Source organism: Berghia stephanieae, chromosome 2, assembly GCF_034508935.2.
Source record: "Berghia stephanieae isolate SIO BIC M18660-M18661 chromosome 2, UCSD_Bste_1.3, whole genome shotgun sequence".
Classification (NCBI taxonomy): domain Eukaryota; kingdom Metazoa; phylum Mollusca; class Gastropoda; order Nudibranchia; family Aeolidiidae; genus Berghia; species Berghia stephanieae.
This window is the reverse complement of record NC_088361.1, coordinates 11424764-11438659: the sequence shown is the minus strand read 5'-3', so window position 1 is coordinate 11438659 and position 13896 is coordinate 11424764. Positions and strand designations below refer to the sequence as shown.

The window sequence follows — 13896 nt, the reverse complement described above, 5'->3', positions numbered from 1 at the left end:
GCTATGTGGCTAAGCGGTACGGTGTCTCGTCTTGTCGCAAACGTCAATCGATATTCTGCATTCGACTCAAGGTGTAGATGAGTACCTGTTATAGGCAGTATCGGATATTTAAGAGTGTTAGTTCAAAAAGTACAAAAGGACGCATCACAGGCAAGTGGTAGTGTAAGAAATAGGAGTACGGCTTAACATGGCCTTCTGGGGGGGGGGGGGGGGGGGGAAAAATAAAACATTGTGAAGCATATTGGGTGTGGGAAATCCGTGGAATGCCCTATATAAATATTCATATTTATCTTATTTTTTAAATCAATTAGATGAGTTAAAAATTATTTCGCATATTACAGACGTTTTTTGGAAAAGCTACTTTTCATAACACAATGTGGACACAAATAATTTTCTCAATTTTTTAAAACACACACTCTGGATATGATCTTTTGGTCCTTGTGCGGCTATGTGATCTTGTGGAAGGTCATGGGTTCGAGCCTTGCTCGCAGCATAGTTTAGTCCTTGGAAAAGGCACTTTACTCACACACATTCTCTCACATACTCAGGTGTAAAATGAGTACCTGTCTGGTGAATATTTTAAAATCGCCTAACAGGCTTTATATCCCGTCATAGATGTTAAGTGTTGCTGTTGGCCATGGACCCCTTGTAAAGCGCTTTGAGCACGTTTTGTGAATATTGCGCTATATAAAAGCTCAATATTTTCTTGTGTTGGTTTAAGAGTACCTATATCAATTAAAACAAATGAGCCCATAAAAATTTGGGTTATCAGAACTGTAAATAAGTACACGCGTCCGGTAGAAACATCCCACTTAAAACTCATTGTAAAGAGGGTCCCACAATTTTGTTCGACACTGCACACGGTCTAGATAAGACGAGCTTGGAACCTGAACACGATTGTGAGCTGAACTTTACCAAGTGGATCGATGGGATTGGGAGTAGTGTATTGTGTCGTTTTCAATTAGAAACCGTTTTCAGACGATGGATGTGGATGATTGTTTTTTTACCTGTTAATCAATATTTTGAGTTCGATGATGTATTGAACGCTCATGCCTGCTGCCTGTAGAGTGCTTATTGAGTGTTTGTTCGATTCTGCGTTAATTGCGTTAGAATAGGCCTATACACCGAATGACTCATTGAATGAATAAAAGGATACTTTTATTATCCCCGTGTTATTAGGTTTAGACTGGTTCAGGCGTCAGCCCCACCGCAGCGTCACAGCGCAGCGCGCAAATTGAGGTAACCCAGTACAGCATTTAGCTCTTCCGGAGTCTATAACGCTGAGCCGCGTTACCTTTTAAGTGGAGTGTTTATTCGTTTCCCAGGTCTGACTCCTGGACTTAGAATAAACAGCTTAGATGTGGGTGGGTGTATTGTGTAGGTGTTGTAAGGTGCCAATCGTACATTGATTTATTTTGAGGTGGTCGTGAGGTTGAATGACTGAAAAGTATCTTAAGGTGCTACAAACGCGAAAGGGTGGCGTAAGGGAAAATAAAGGTTTTCGAGTGCTAGATTCAAACGTTTATACCTACACACAGCAGAGGGCTAGCCTGTCTTACTTTTATATAAAGAGAAAAGGCAATTCAGACGGAATCAGTACAGAACCTCTATTGGTGTAAAAACCATGGATCCGCGCTTCAAATACCCGTTTACATGTCTGATAGCCGGTCCTTCTGGAAGCATTTAAAGACGCAACAGACGTACCTCACGGTTATTTGGTGATCGATCTTCGATACAAAAGTAATGTCTGAGCGTATAAAACGTAACGTTTCAATGTTGAAACTTCTTGGAGAGGCTAAACCCAGAGTAGCAAAAGCAGTTTTAAATGGAGCGTCACCGGATCTAATCAATACCTTATGCGAATGTGCACTGAATATATTACGCGGTAATCTTCCGCTCAGTCCAGTACAAAAGAAACGTTTGATCAGACATAAGAGAAGTTTAAGACTTTATCAAAAAAAGGCTCTTCACCATCTCGACAAAAGAAGCTTTTACAAAAAGGTGGTCTATTAGGTGCCCTGCTTCAACCTGTTTTGGCTACTTTAGGTGGAATACTAGCGGGTGGTTTATGAGATGGATCATGCCGAGAAAATGGTATTGGTGGACACACGTCTCTTGGACTCAATCCATACCCGAAGAGAATCACCGATAACCGAACCGTCCACAGAAAAGCTTTGGGATCTTGATCAGCAGATGAAAGATATTCTAACGCAAAAGATATGAACTCAATCGAAAAAGCAGAGTTGTATCAACAGGTGCTGTGGAAATTCTTAAAGCGGAAAGATGAACGATCACACCACATAGTAACTAATACCAATCCTCAATCAATAAGAACACCTGACCCAACAGAACACGACACTTTAACAAAATATATTTTTGAGAGCGTACCTATTTCGTTGAGAAAGAAAGCGGAGAGATTATTGGATTATCTCAAAAGACACACAGAGCTTGAATGGAACCCGAGAGGGGAGATTAAATATCGCGGTAATATCATCCCAAATTCAAACGTCTTGATCTAGTCAATGACGCACTCCGCAAAAGAAAGTTTGTCAACCCTGAAGAATGGGAATATTTTGCTCGTTCTCTTCAGGAATCCAACGTCCCATGTGATCTTATCGGTCATGCTGACAGGTGGGCGTATATTAGACAACGTCCAACGAGAAATTTAGAAACGGCTAAACCGGGGAGAACATCTGCCTGGGTCTCATTCAAATGAAAGGAGATAAAACACTACGCGCTCGCTATTACAATCCTAATCAACCGGATCTTATGGCGGTATTCAACCGTTAAAGACTGCTACGAAGCTTTAACAATCATTCGTCAGCTCTTGGCTTTTTCATCAAGACGCATATACCCTTCATAAACCTGCTCGTTACAAATTGCCGCGTCGACGGATTATTGTAGGTGGAATAGACCATCAATGGGAGGCTGATGTCATTGATGTTCAACAATTGAAATCGTACAATGACGGGTACAGATACATTTTGACGTGTATCGATGTCTTCAGCAAGTTTGCATGGGCTGTTCCTGTAAAAGACAAAACGAGAGAAACGTCAAAAGATGCTTTTAGGACTGTTTTAGTGTCTGGTCGAAGAACAATCCGGCTGCAAACCGACAAAGGCAGTGAATTTGTCAATAAAAACTTTCAGCAATTTCTGAAGCGGAATGGGATAAATTTCTTTACAACTGAGAACGAGGTTATTAAAGCTGCGGTAGTTGAACGAATCAAGGGGACGTATGGAACACATAGTATTTGGATGATCGACCTAAAAGGAAAACTAGTGCAAAACTTTTGATCGGCGATCGTGTGAGAAAAAGTAAAATCAGGCGCTGTTTAAAAAGGGCTACCTACCCTTTTGGACCGAAGAGTTATTTACAGTGACAAAATCCATTTCAACAACACCTAGAACCTACCAAATTACAGACGATCAGAATGAGTACGTGCGCGGAAGCTTCTATAAACAAGAACTGCAAAAAGTTGGTGCAAAAGAAATCTTCAGAATTAAGACCGTCTTGGATAAGCGTAAAAGTGGGCAACAACTTTTGGTGAAGTGGGTTGGCTACGATTCATCATTCTTTGATACCAAAGTCTTATCTTCGTGTTTACAATTAATTATCCTCCTTGCTGGTTTTTTTTTTAATTTTCAAATGGAAGGATCCGAAAGTGAGAGTATTAATACCAACAGAAATTCATCTTATTGGTCTATAATTGGGAAACGAATCCCTAAAGGGAAGATCGTGTTCTTGTGTCAGATGATGATTGTGTCAATTGTTTTGTCTGTATCAGTATCTAACTTGACGCGTGACGGAGAAACAGACAGACTGTGGGTAGCGCTTCTAAGTAGTTGTCACGGTTACTTTCTTCCAAATCCAACACTGAATAAATGAGTTCAATCATGTCTTATTTAGTCTTACCTTCTAAGAGCAGCATGAGCTATTTTCCGAATAATTCTCCAGGTCATTATTTTACAAAATTACCCAGAACGTTAGATTTATCGACAGAATACGAAGTCGGTTTATCAGAAATATTATTCAGTAACACTTACAACAACATCCTTGAGAATGAAGCATTTTTCGAGTTTAGAGTTACTAACGACAGCGAACAAGATACCGTATTCATCCCCACGGGTTTATACGGGTCACCGGATGAACTGGTTAAAACGTTGATGACTCCTGTAAGAAGGAAAATAAAAAAGAAGCACGAGGCTTTCATCAAATTTTATTACGACCGTGCAACTCGCAGAGTAATTATAAAGTTATATAAGGATGGACATTTTTTTGCACTTGAGCTCGCATTGAGCAACCTCTTGAATATTCCAGATCATTATTTATACGGTCCAACATCTGTGTCGAGTGAAAGACATCGGATTCGAAGCAGTATACGCATATTGCAACTTCGTTCAACCTAGAATAGTTGTGGATAGCGTCGTACCTCTTTTGAGATGCGTACCGAGCGGAAATAGAAGCAAAGACATAGTTCATCATATTTTTGAGAAACCTAACTATGTTCCTCTCAGACTATTTAATTTTGACACGGTTGAAATCCTTTTAACCAAAGACAAAGGCGAACCTTTGACATTTGCTTCAGTGAAGTCTATCGTGATACTTCATTTTTGAAAGAAGAGATTCTATTCGTAAACAGTCGTCATGACAAAAGGGATCGTGTTCAAATCCAATCAAAAAGGTTACGATGATTATTACTGTACTCAGGCAGGACGTGGTCTACCCGTGTTTGTTGGTGGAGGAAATCAAAGAGGTCGAGGGCTTGGGAGTATCTTTGGTGGTATTGTGAGATCTCTGTTTCCCATCTTGAAATCGGTCGCTAAAACATTATTAAAAGAAGGTGCCAAAACCGGTGCCCAAATAGCATCTGACGTCATTTCCGGTCCGAATGTTAAATCAGCTTTAAAACGACGCGCGGGGGAGAGTGGGAAAAGGTTACTCAACAGATAAGTGGGTGGTTTGACAGGTGCTTCAACTTCATCGCCGCCGCCGCCGCCGCCCGGGCGTATGACTCGGCGTATAAAACGACGACGACCTACTCAGACACGACAAAAGACCAGGAAGAGACGTAGGAAGAACCTGGCTCAAGACATTTTTGGTTGATTATCATGGCTTTGTTACATCCATATTCTGCAGAAAGTGAACACAGCGGACTCGATCTGTTCTCATTACCCGTTGTCACAGTAAAGATTGTTCACAATTATCTTATTAATTTTTTATTTTAATGAGAACTGAATTCATCTCACTCCAGTTATATTTCGGTAGGCTTAGAAAAACTTTACCTTCTAATATTACATCGTCGTTCCTTTTATAGCCTTCCCTTGAATTAATTTCTAATTAGTGAATACTTTCCGTTTTACATTTTGTCACGTAGCCACTTATTATAAAAGCTGATAGGTCTAACATTCTACACTCACTTCTCTCTACAATCTCCATTCGTCATACATTGATATATTTGAAGATTTTTATCTTTTGGTACTTTGTGGATATTTTATCTCCACCATCAAGATGCCGGAGCTTTTACCTTTGATAGTGCAGTCTTCGACAAATTAAGGAACCTTACAAACCTGAGCCCGCCGTCGGAGGAATAAAAAATTCAACACTTCTCAACTGCATGGAAGTGGAACCTTACAAACCTGAGTCCGCCGTCGGAGGAATATATAATCCATCCCTTTCAACTGCCTGGAAACGTAACCTTACAAACCTGATATTATATCATCATAAGTTACGTAATATATTCACTTTTCTATTTGTAACTGCCACAATCACTATTCATCTCTTTTAATTCAATTTCATCTTTCTTTTTATTTCATCTTAAACAAATCGTTAATTGCTTTTCATTTAAAGTAACTAATAAATTCTGGGGCCTTATTCTACATATATTTATGCATAGTCGAGTAGCTCTTTACTCACTTGAAACCATGACACCCGTCACTCAGACTGCTGTTCAGGACGGTTTGTTTGTGGAATACCATCCGATCTCTACTTTGTCGAGTGGAGGTCCGATTGAATTTTCAATCCGCAGAGGTACGTCAGACTACTAGCAATGTTGCCCCTGTTAACACCTGGTTTCATGCCTTGTTTTCACAAGTGGATATGACTTTGAGCGATGTTCTGGTGACGTCAAGTGAGAACGTTTATCCTTTTAGGAGTTTTGTTGAAACAATGTTAAATTATGATCAAGGTGCAAAAAGGAGTCACCTGACAATGGAATTTTTTCACGACACCCTGGGTAAACTAGAAATGACGGATAGTAGAAATGCTGGCTTCAAAGCACGGAAAGAGCTGGTGAAAGAGAGTAAAGAAGTAGATATGATGGACAAACTACATTTAGATTTCATGCATCAAGAACGGTATCTAATTAATGGAGTTGATGTAAAGTTGAGGCTTATCCCGTCTAAAGGTTCTTTCCATCTCATGACCGATTTTGAGGGGTTTAAGAGTGTGATTACACACGCCTCGTTGTATGTTAGGAAGCTTAGATTAAACCCAGCCGTGGCCCTGTAACACGAGAAAGCACTTCACATTGGTAATTGTAATTGCCCCATGAAGAGCGTTGTACATAAAACTTTTTCTATTCCAAAAGGAAATTTAAATGCAGTGCAAGATAATTTGTTTTTATCTAAACCCCGACTAAGATCGTACTGGGTCTAATCGAAATGGAAATTTAATGGAAAATACAAAAAGAATCCTTTTAATTTCCAGGCCTGAGGTAATCTCCATTCTGTCCTTCTCCGTTTCTTGTCAGCTTAAACAGCTCTCTATCCCGTGACCTTAGATCCGATGCTGCATACTGCTTGAGAGTCTTCACTATCCAGATCTCGTTCATGGTCAGTGAGAAGGCTAGATCCGTTCGGGTTCGGCGCTCGGCGTCTCGTTCGGTCAGATTTCGTTAAAAGCCTATTATTAACACAGAGCCGAGTTCCAGTCCAGGAAATCATTGGGTATCTGTGTATTTTAACGGGATGGGAAAGGCAGAATATATGGATAGTTTTGGGTTCCCGCCTTCTGCGTATCCGACAATTCAAAGATCTGTGAAAAACAATAGTCGAAGCTGTAAACACAACCCGCTTATTATTCAGGGTATAACCAGTTCAACATGTGGTTTGTACGTTATATATTTTGTGTTGAAGAAAAGTAAAGGTGAAAGTTTGTCAAAACTTTTATCTATTTTTAATCCCTATCATTTTCGTATGAACGATTTAAAAGTGGCAAGAGCTGTTACTCATTTATCCCGAGGCACCTTGGTTGGGTAATCTTAATTGGAATATTTGTTGTTTAAAATAAAAAATAAATAAATATGAACCCACAAATAAAGCAAAGTTTTCTCTATCCGGGTGAATACGGATTACACGCTTAATGCACTGCGTGAAATCAGCGTTATTTCAGTTGGAACTCCCAAGGGACCAATAATCCTCCCTGCTCGCTACCTGCATGAGGTCATTGGAGTTCAACTGGTATCAGGCAGTGCCGTGTCCAATGGGGGCAATTATGGATATTTATGGTCTTATAATATGTCTGTATAGCGGGAAAACAATAACAGACTCTTTCACTTCATTATTTTGATTTGAAAAATTAGTTGTCTTTCTAAACATCAGTGAAAATTTGACATTCTTATCTTGTGGTTAATAGTTTTCTTTTAATATCACAAATTGTTGATCTAATTTTAAGTGCTTGTAAATTATGGTGCACTTAAATTAAAAAATTGTTATTCAAAACTCAGCGGCAGTATCTCAAGAATTTTAATAAATATCAAAAGTACATATATGCATCTATGTTCCTGTGCATTATGATCATATTGGCAGTTGATTTTCCTGATGTATTTATGGTTTTGTAAGTTCTGTATATTGTTTTTACCAATTCCGTTCCTTTCAAACAGTTGTGTTGATCATAACAGTAAACTGATATGATTTATGTCTTTATGTGGTAAAATAACTCATAAAGATAATATTTTATTGACCAGTAAAGACTATAAATCAATATTGTGTATGATGTCAATATCTCAATTTACTATCAATCTGCCTATTAAGTATGACTTCTTGACAAGAAAAAAATCAATCACCCAACAATGGTTACTGGACATGCTACAAATATTGCAATATCAATCATCAATTACAACTAACACTAAGCACTGGTACTGTTAAATTAAATGATTAGCTCAAACAGACGGACATAGTATGTGGACAAAAGAGGATTCAAAATTATGAGGGCATATAGTTTATTCCAAGTAGTAACCTTTTACTCTTTATTGACCAACTACATTCAAAACGAACACACTGTCCACATAGGTTATATCGAATCATCTCCCTTCTTCCAAGAATACATACAAATTTAGTCATTGTCTTATAAAGTCATCTGATATACCATTGAACTCCAGTCATTCAAATTTAGAGATAAAACAGTTGAATAACAACCAGAGTCAAATCAGTACAACACCACAGGCATACCACAGTTAGATCATTTATTTAATTTTTGGGAAATCACCGCCATATATATCTGGACGCTTCAGTCTATAAAAAGTTAACACATTCACTTGTGCACAAAAGGAGAACTTGAACTTACAATATATTTCTTATTCAACATGCAAGAATACCCTAAACATTGACACCTATATGACACTATAAATTCGGCATTTTCTTAGACAACCACACAAAAGCAGTACCGTATACATCTTCAAACTATAATGCCTAACAGTCATAAAAAATATAATAATTTTGACTTGAATCTTAAGGGATTTAAGTATAGAAAAAAGTTATCAAGCCATTAAAAATGTGCCCAAGACTCATAATACTTAAATCAGTTAAAAGCTTAAAAAATAATATTAGTATTATTTTCGTCTAATGGTTTATATTTTATTCCTAAACTGATATTTGGACATAATTCATGGCATGGAACACTAAGGGAGAGAAAATGAGGATCTCACCAAGTCATGCCAAATAAATTTACAATAAAAAATTCATATCTTTTAAGGTTTTACTGTCCGGACAACTAAACTTGGCATGTGTCAAAATCATCATTTTTACTTTATAATGATGCTTGTTTCAATCATTTTCTGCCGCTGGGAATTAAATTATTGATATGCAAATTATAACAAATTAATTTCATTGATAGCCCAAAAACCACTAAATTGACACCTGTCTTATGAGCAGCCTTAAGAGGATACATTATTATCAACCATGGCATATGAAGAAAGAAACCTTTTCTTTGCTTGTGGTGAGGGAACAATTTTCATATTTGTGTTAGCAACTGAGCAATACCATGAAATATTGCAACAAATTAGTGACATCACAGATTTCCCCTGACCGATACCTGTTCCACCCATGGGCTGACCCCACTAATGGGGTCAGGTTGACCTAGCACTGAAATACCGCTCAGAGGGGAATATACCACGCAGTGAATGTAACATAAAAAAAACAATGATTCTACCCCAGCTGATCTGAGAGAATAATATACAATTGTTCTCTGGTTTCTATCAACGGACAGGTCGATAAATGTTCGTGAATATACTTATCATATCCTGCAATTGTTTTCTGATAACGATCATCTACCTGCTGATTGAGAAGTAAATATTTCACAAAAAGTTCCATTTCAGTATCACTCAAGACAAAAGTACACGAAGTAAAATTCACATGAGACGAATTATCCAATAGCGTTCTGGTATAATCTGACGTAGCATCGCTACCCTACCACCATGTGATTCGATCCAATGATTAAGTTTTTTTCTCGAGATGAAGAATAACGATCTGAGCAAAATTTCCCTATCTGGATGACGTAAAGCTACTCTTCTAGCATAAGCAATTTGAATCACTATCCTATCTCAGTTGATATACTGCTGAAACAATGAATCAATCACCGAGCAAAAACCCAATTCGTTATCCAATCCTGGTTGTTGAAAGAGTGTTTGGGGACAAAGATGAAAACATTGATCTATCAAACGGACGAAACAATGAAAATATGATGTCCAATCAAGATTGGAGACTTTGAAAGAACCAATCAAAATGTTTTAGACTACCGGCTGCCCTGAATAACCTTGACCTATTTTTTTGCGGCGCTGCTGTGCGGCTGACGCCTGAGCTATTTGCCCTTTGACCTTTGAGGGAATCAATGGACTTTTAATTGATTAAATTAATAAGTCATTAGACTCAGGAGTAAGAAATCAATTTAAAGAGCAACACAGCTCAGCGTTATAGATTCCGGAAGGACTAAACTCTTTACTGTGTGACCTCAATTTGCGCGCTGTGCTGCGGTGCGGCTGATGCCTGAACCAATCTGAACCTAATAACACTGGGATAATAAAAGGACCCTTTTATTCATTCAATGAGTCATTAGGTGTATAGGCCTATTATAACGCAATTAATCATTCGATACATAATCGATGTCAAACGCAGAATCGAACAAACACTCACTAAGCACTCCTCGGGCAGTAGGCTCAGGTATCAAAAGGTATAATGGCCGTTAAATACATCATCGAACTCAAAATATTGATTAACAGGTAAAAAACCAATCATCCACATCCATCGTCTGAAAACGGTTTCTGTTTGAAAACGACACAATTTACTACCATTGGGCTTTGAGGAAAACCATCCTTTGCGGTCTTTCTGATTGAAAAGTATGGGTAAGGTACCATCGAATGGGCTAAATTTGAATTATAATATTGAGAATTTGTTGAGTTCGCTATTATCGGCCTTCTTCCAATTATTTACCTTGTTAAAAATTTTATTTAATACCAAAGGGAATTAGCAATAACCCCCCCCCCCCAAAAAAAAACAAACAAACAAAAAAAAAAAACAACAAAAAACAAAAACAAAAAAAAAAAAAACAAAAAACAAACAAACAACGAGTCAATATTTATCCATGACAATTTATGTTACTTTAATTCAGTATTTTTAGAATATTGAGGTCAAGGGAGTTTTTAAATTTCTTAAATGTATAACAGACATCAATAACCGTGTTTGCTACCATTAGGATAGAACGCTAGTCTAATACAAACAACTTTTCAATAGATAAACAGATCCAGTTACACAATCACTGTTGGTTGACCAGAAAGGTGCGGCTATCTGGTATTGTGGTATTACACTCGCTTTCGGATCGGAAGGTCTGGGTCCGAGCCTCGCTCGGCGCATAGTTGAGTCCTTGGAGAAGGCTCTTTACTCACATTCTCTCAACGTACTCAGGTGTAAAAGGAAAACTTGGCCGTTACCAGCACATGAAAAAAAAATTGTAACATCGCATAACAGTCGTCATTAATTCCCTGGTTTTATCTAAATTGGACTATTGTAACTCCCTTTGGGCGAATTTAGATAAAGACAAAATTAGCAAACTTCAGGTTGCTCAAAATAACTCAGCCACGCTCATTGTACGCAATAACAAAAAATACCCGTCAGCAACTCTTCTTCGCCGTGAGTTACATTGGCTTCTTGTTGAAAAAAAGAGTTGCCTATAAGATTTGTACTGTTGTCTACAAATCCCTGAGCACGAACAGTCCCTCCTATATTAAAGACCTTCTAAACATGTATATCCCCAATAGAAACTTGAGGTCAAGCAATGACCAATCATCCTTGTCAAACCTAAGCCATTGCGTAAAATAGATGAACAGTCTTTTCAATTTTCGGCCCCCCATTTTTGGAACTCTCTCCCGTCACACGTGAGATGCTCGGATTCGTTGACAACGTTCAAATGTCGCTTAAAGTTTTATCTTTTTACGTCATAATGTTGCAATATTATTTTCATATTTTGTTGTTGTTAAATTGAATTCGTATCACGTTTCCTTCACACTTGTCTCACTGTAATATGTTTTGTTTTATATCACTGTAAAGCGCTTAGAGCCTGTGACAACGGGGTAAAGCGCTATATAAATGCCATTTATTATTATTATTATTATGTCTCGTCCTAAATGTTAAATGTTGCTGTTGGCCAGGGACCCCTTGTGTCGCGCTATGAGCACATTTAGTGGCTATTGCGCTGTATAAAAGCTATCTTTTTCAAAGGCCAGTTTAAACATATTGAGCAATTCCGGGATAGAAAACGGTCCGATTGAGACTCGTGTTCTGTAATAATTGTATCGTGCATTCAAATACGGAACTTTCCCTCTAGTTATGTTAAACAATCTATTAGTTTAACCTTGCCAAATGATTTTATAGATTTAGACTTCCTGATTTAATAATTTTAACACATGTTATTAGCGATCTTGTCGCTTTAATCCGGTGTCATATAAAGTTAAATAAAAAAACTAAAAGTGAAATTAAAGTTATTATGATTTTAGATATTTAAATTTGAGCTCCTTAAGAATTTATATCATTATTTTCATACTAAATAAAAAGTGTTGGAACAAGTCTCATATATGTGGCTATAAATTCAATTATCACCATGTAAACCATTACATCCCTATCAAATAATGTTTTGTAGCTTACTTAGAGTAGAGGGTTTGCCTGTTTTATTTTTACTAGCTATGAAATAAAATGGCCTGTTGGGAAAACATCCTTGACTATTTATCGGCCGAATAAGCCTGAATTAAAATTACTATTAGAGGATAACAAAAAACCTATTAGTTTTTCATCTGACGATGAACTAAAATTCTGACTTAGGCTGTTTCGAGGGATTAAACCAACACCTTGAACACAACATTAACTATTAATTACATTTAACCGTTCACTTAACCTACAAGTTTTATGAAATCAGGGAATCCAGATAAATCTATCAATGACTCACGAACTTCAAACCGGAATGGCTCAAGTTGCTCTAGTTGTTCTAGTCCATAAATGATAAATAAAAGTATCATTTGGTATATGCGCCCAGCCGTGCCCGTGATTTTGCAGCGGAAATGTTGTTTTAGTTTTCTTCCAATTTAACACATTATTGCAGCTTTTGAACTTGTTTTAGAGCGACCGTACTTGATTGATTAGCAAAAGCAAAAGCAGAAACAAATAAATTAATTTTTAAAAATATTTTTAAAAGCAGAAAGACAACTGCAATCACCCCGAAAGCAAACGTTCTAACTGTCTGCATTGTTTAACATAGATTTCCATGGAGTGAGTACCCGATGACTTCTCAATTAATTGTGTAAAAGATCTCTGCTCAATAATATTGTTTTAAACATCTTTACAAATTCAATCACGACCAATATGGTGTACAGTTGAATCAAGCGGGTGTTTCATGAACTCTCCCTTTCCATCTCACTTCAATGCTCTTTCGCTTGCTTTCGGTCGACTCTCAAAGAAGGTCAAAAGGTGAACACATATCTATTAACATTGTAGACTCGATTTATAACAACCATAGTCAATAATACTTTCGTTTCATTTTTTTTTCAGTATGAAAGTGGACGTTTTAGATTAATTGACCTCGTAATCTTTCTATATTTTGGTTGATAGGCAACCACAACAGAGAGAGCTCGTTACCCACCCTGCCCCTCCATTCCGTCTGATGTATTAAGAAATTGACTGGATGATAATGAGCTGTTGATAAATACATTCTGATAAAGAAATTAATATCTGAAGAAAATAATGTAATAGCATGATTGAAAAAAAATAAAACAACAAAAGGAAGTACTTATCAAGATGTAGGTTGTTGTTGTTGTTTATTGTCAAACTGAAAATAAAAGACCTTTCCCCCTTTCTCATTAGTACTGTCTTCATCATTTGCTTTATAACTCCTTTCGTTGCATTTGTCATCCCCAAACTCTCCTCTTAAAAAACGAACTCATTTCAATCCACTATTTTCAAGATCGCCTATCTTGGTAATTTACTATATATTTAATATTGAAATAATGCCCAGCTATATTTTTCATTACCTCTGACTGTAAAGAATTAAATTTTCCCAAATCGAATACCTATGTTTTGTGCCCTATGCATTTCTAAAGAATATAAAATTGTCAAATTAAAAACGTAAAGCCTCCGA

The 13896-nt window shown here is 37.3% G+C and overlaps 1 long non-coding RNA gene across 4 annotated transcripts in view; it reads left to right on the top strand.

Annotated features, from left to right (window-relative positions):
* LOC144966713 (uncharacterized) overlaps positions 1–13555 on the top strand; it is a 19097-nt gene extending 5542 nt beyond the window's left edge. For 2 of the 4 annotated variants that reach the window (XR_013644256.1, XR_013644255.1), the window contains one exon: positions 13371–13555. This is a non-coding gene — a long non-coding RNA (uncharacterized LOC144966713). Of the gene's footprint in view, positions 1–10495; positions 10764–13310 lie in introns of those variants that run through there. The other 2 variants (XR_013644257.1, XR_013644258.1) reach the window with 2 other exon arrangements.
* Positions 13556–13896: the final 341 nt, after the last annotated feature.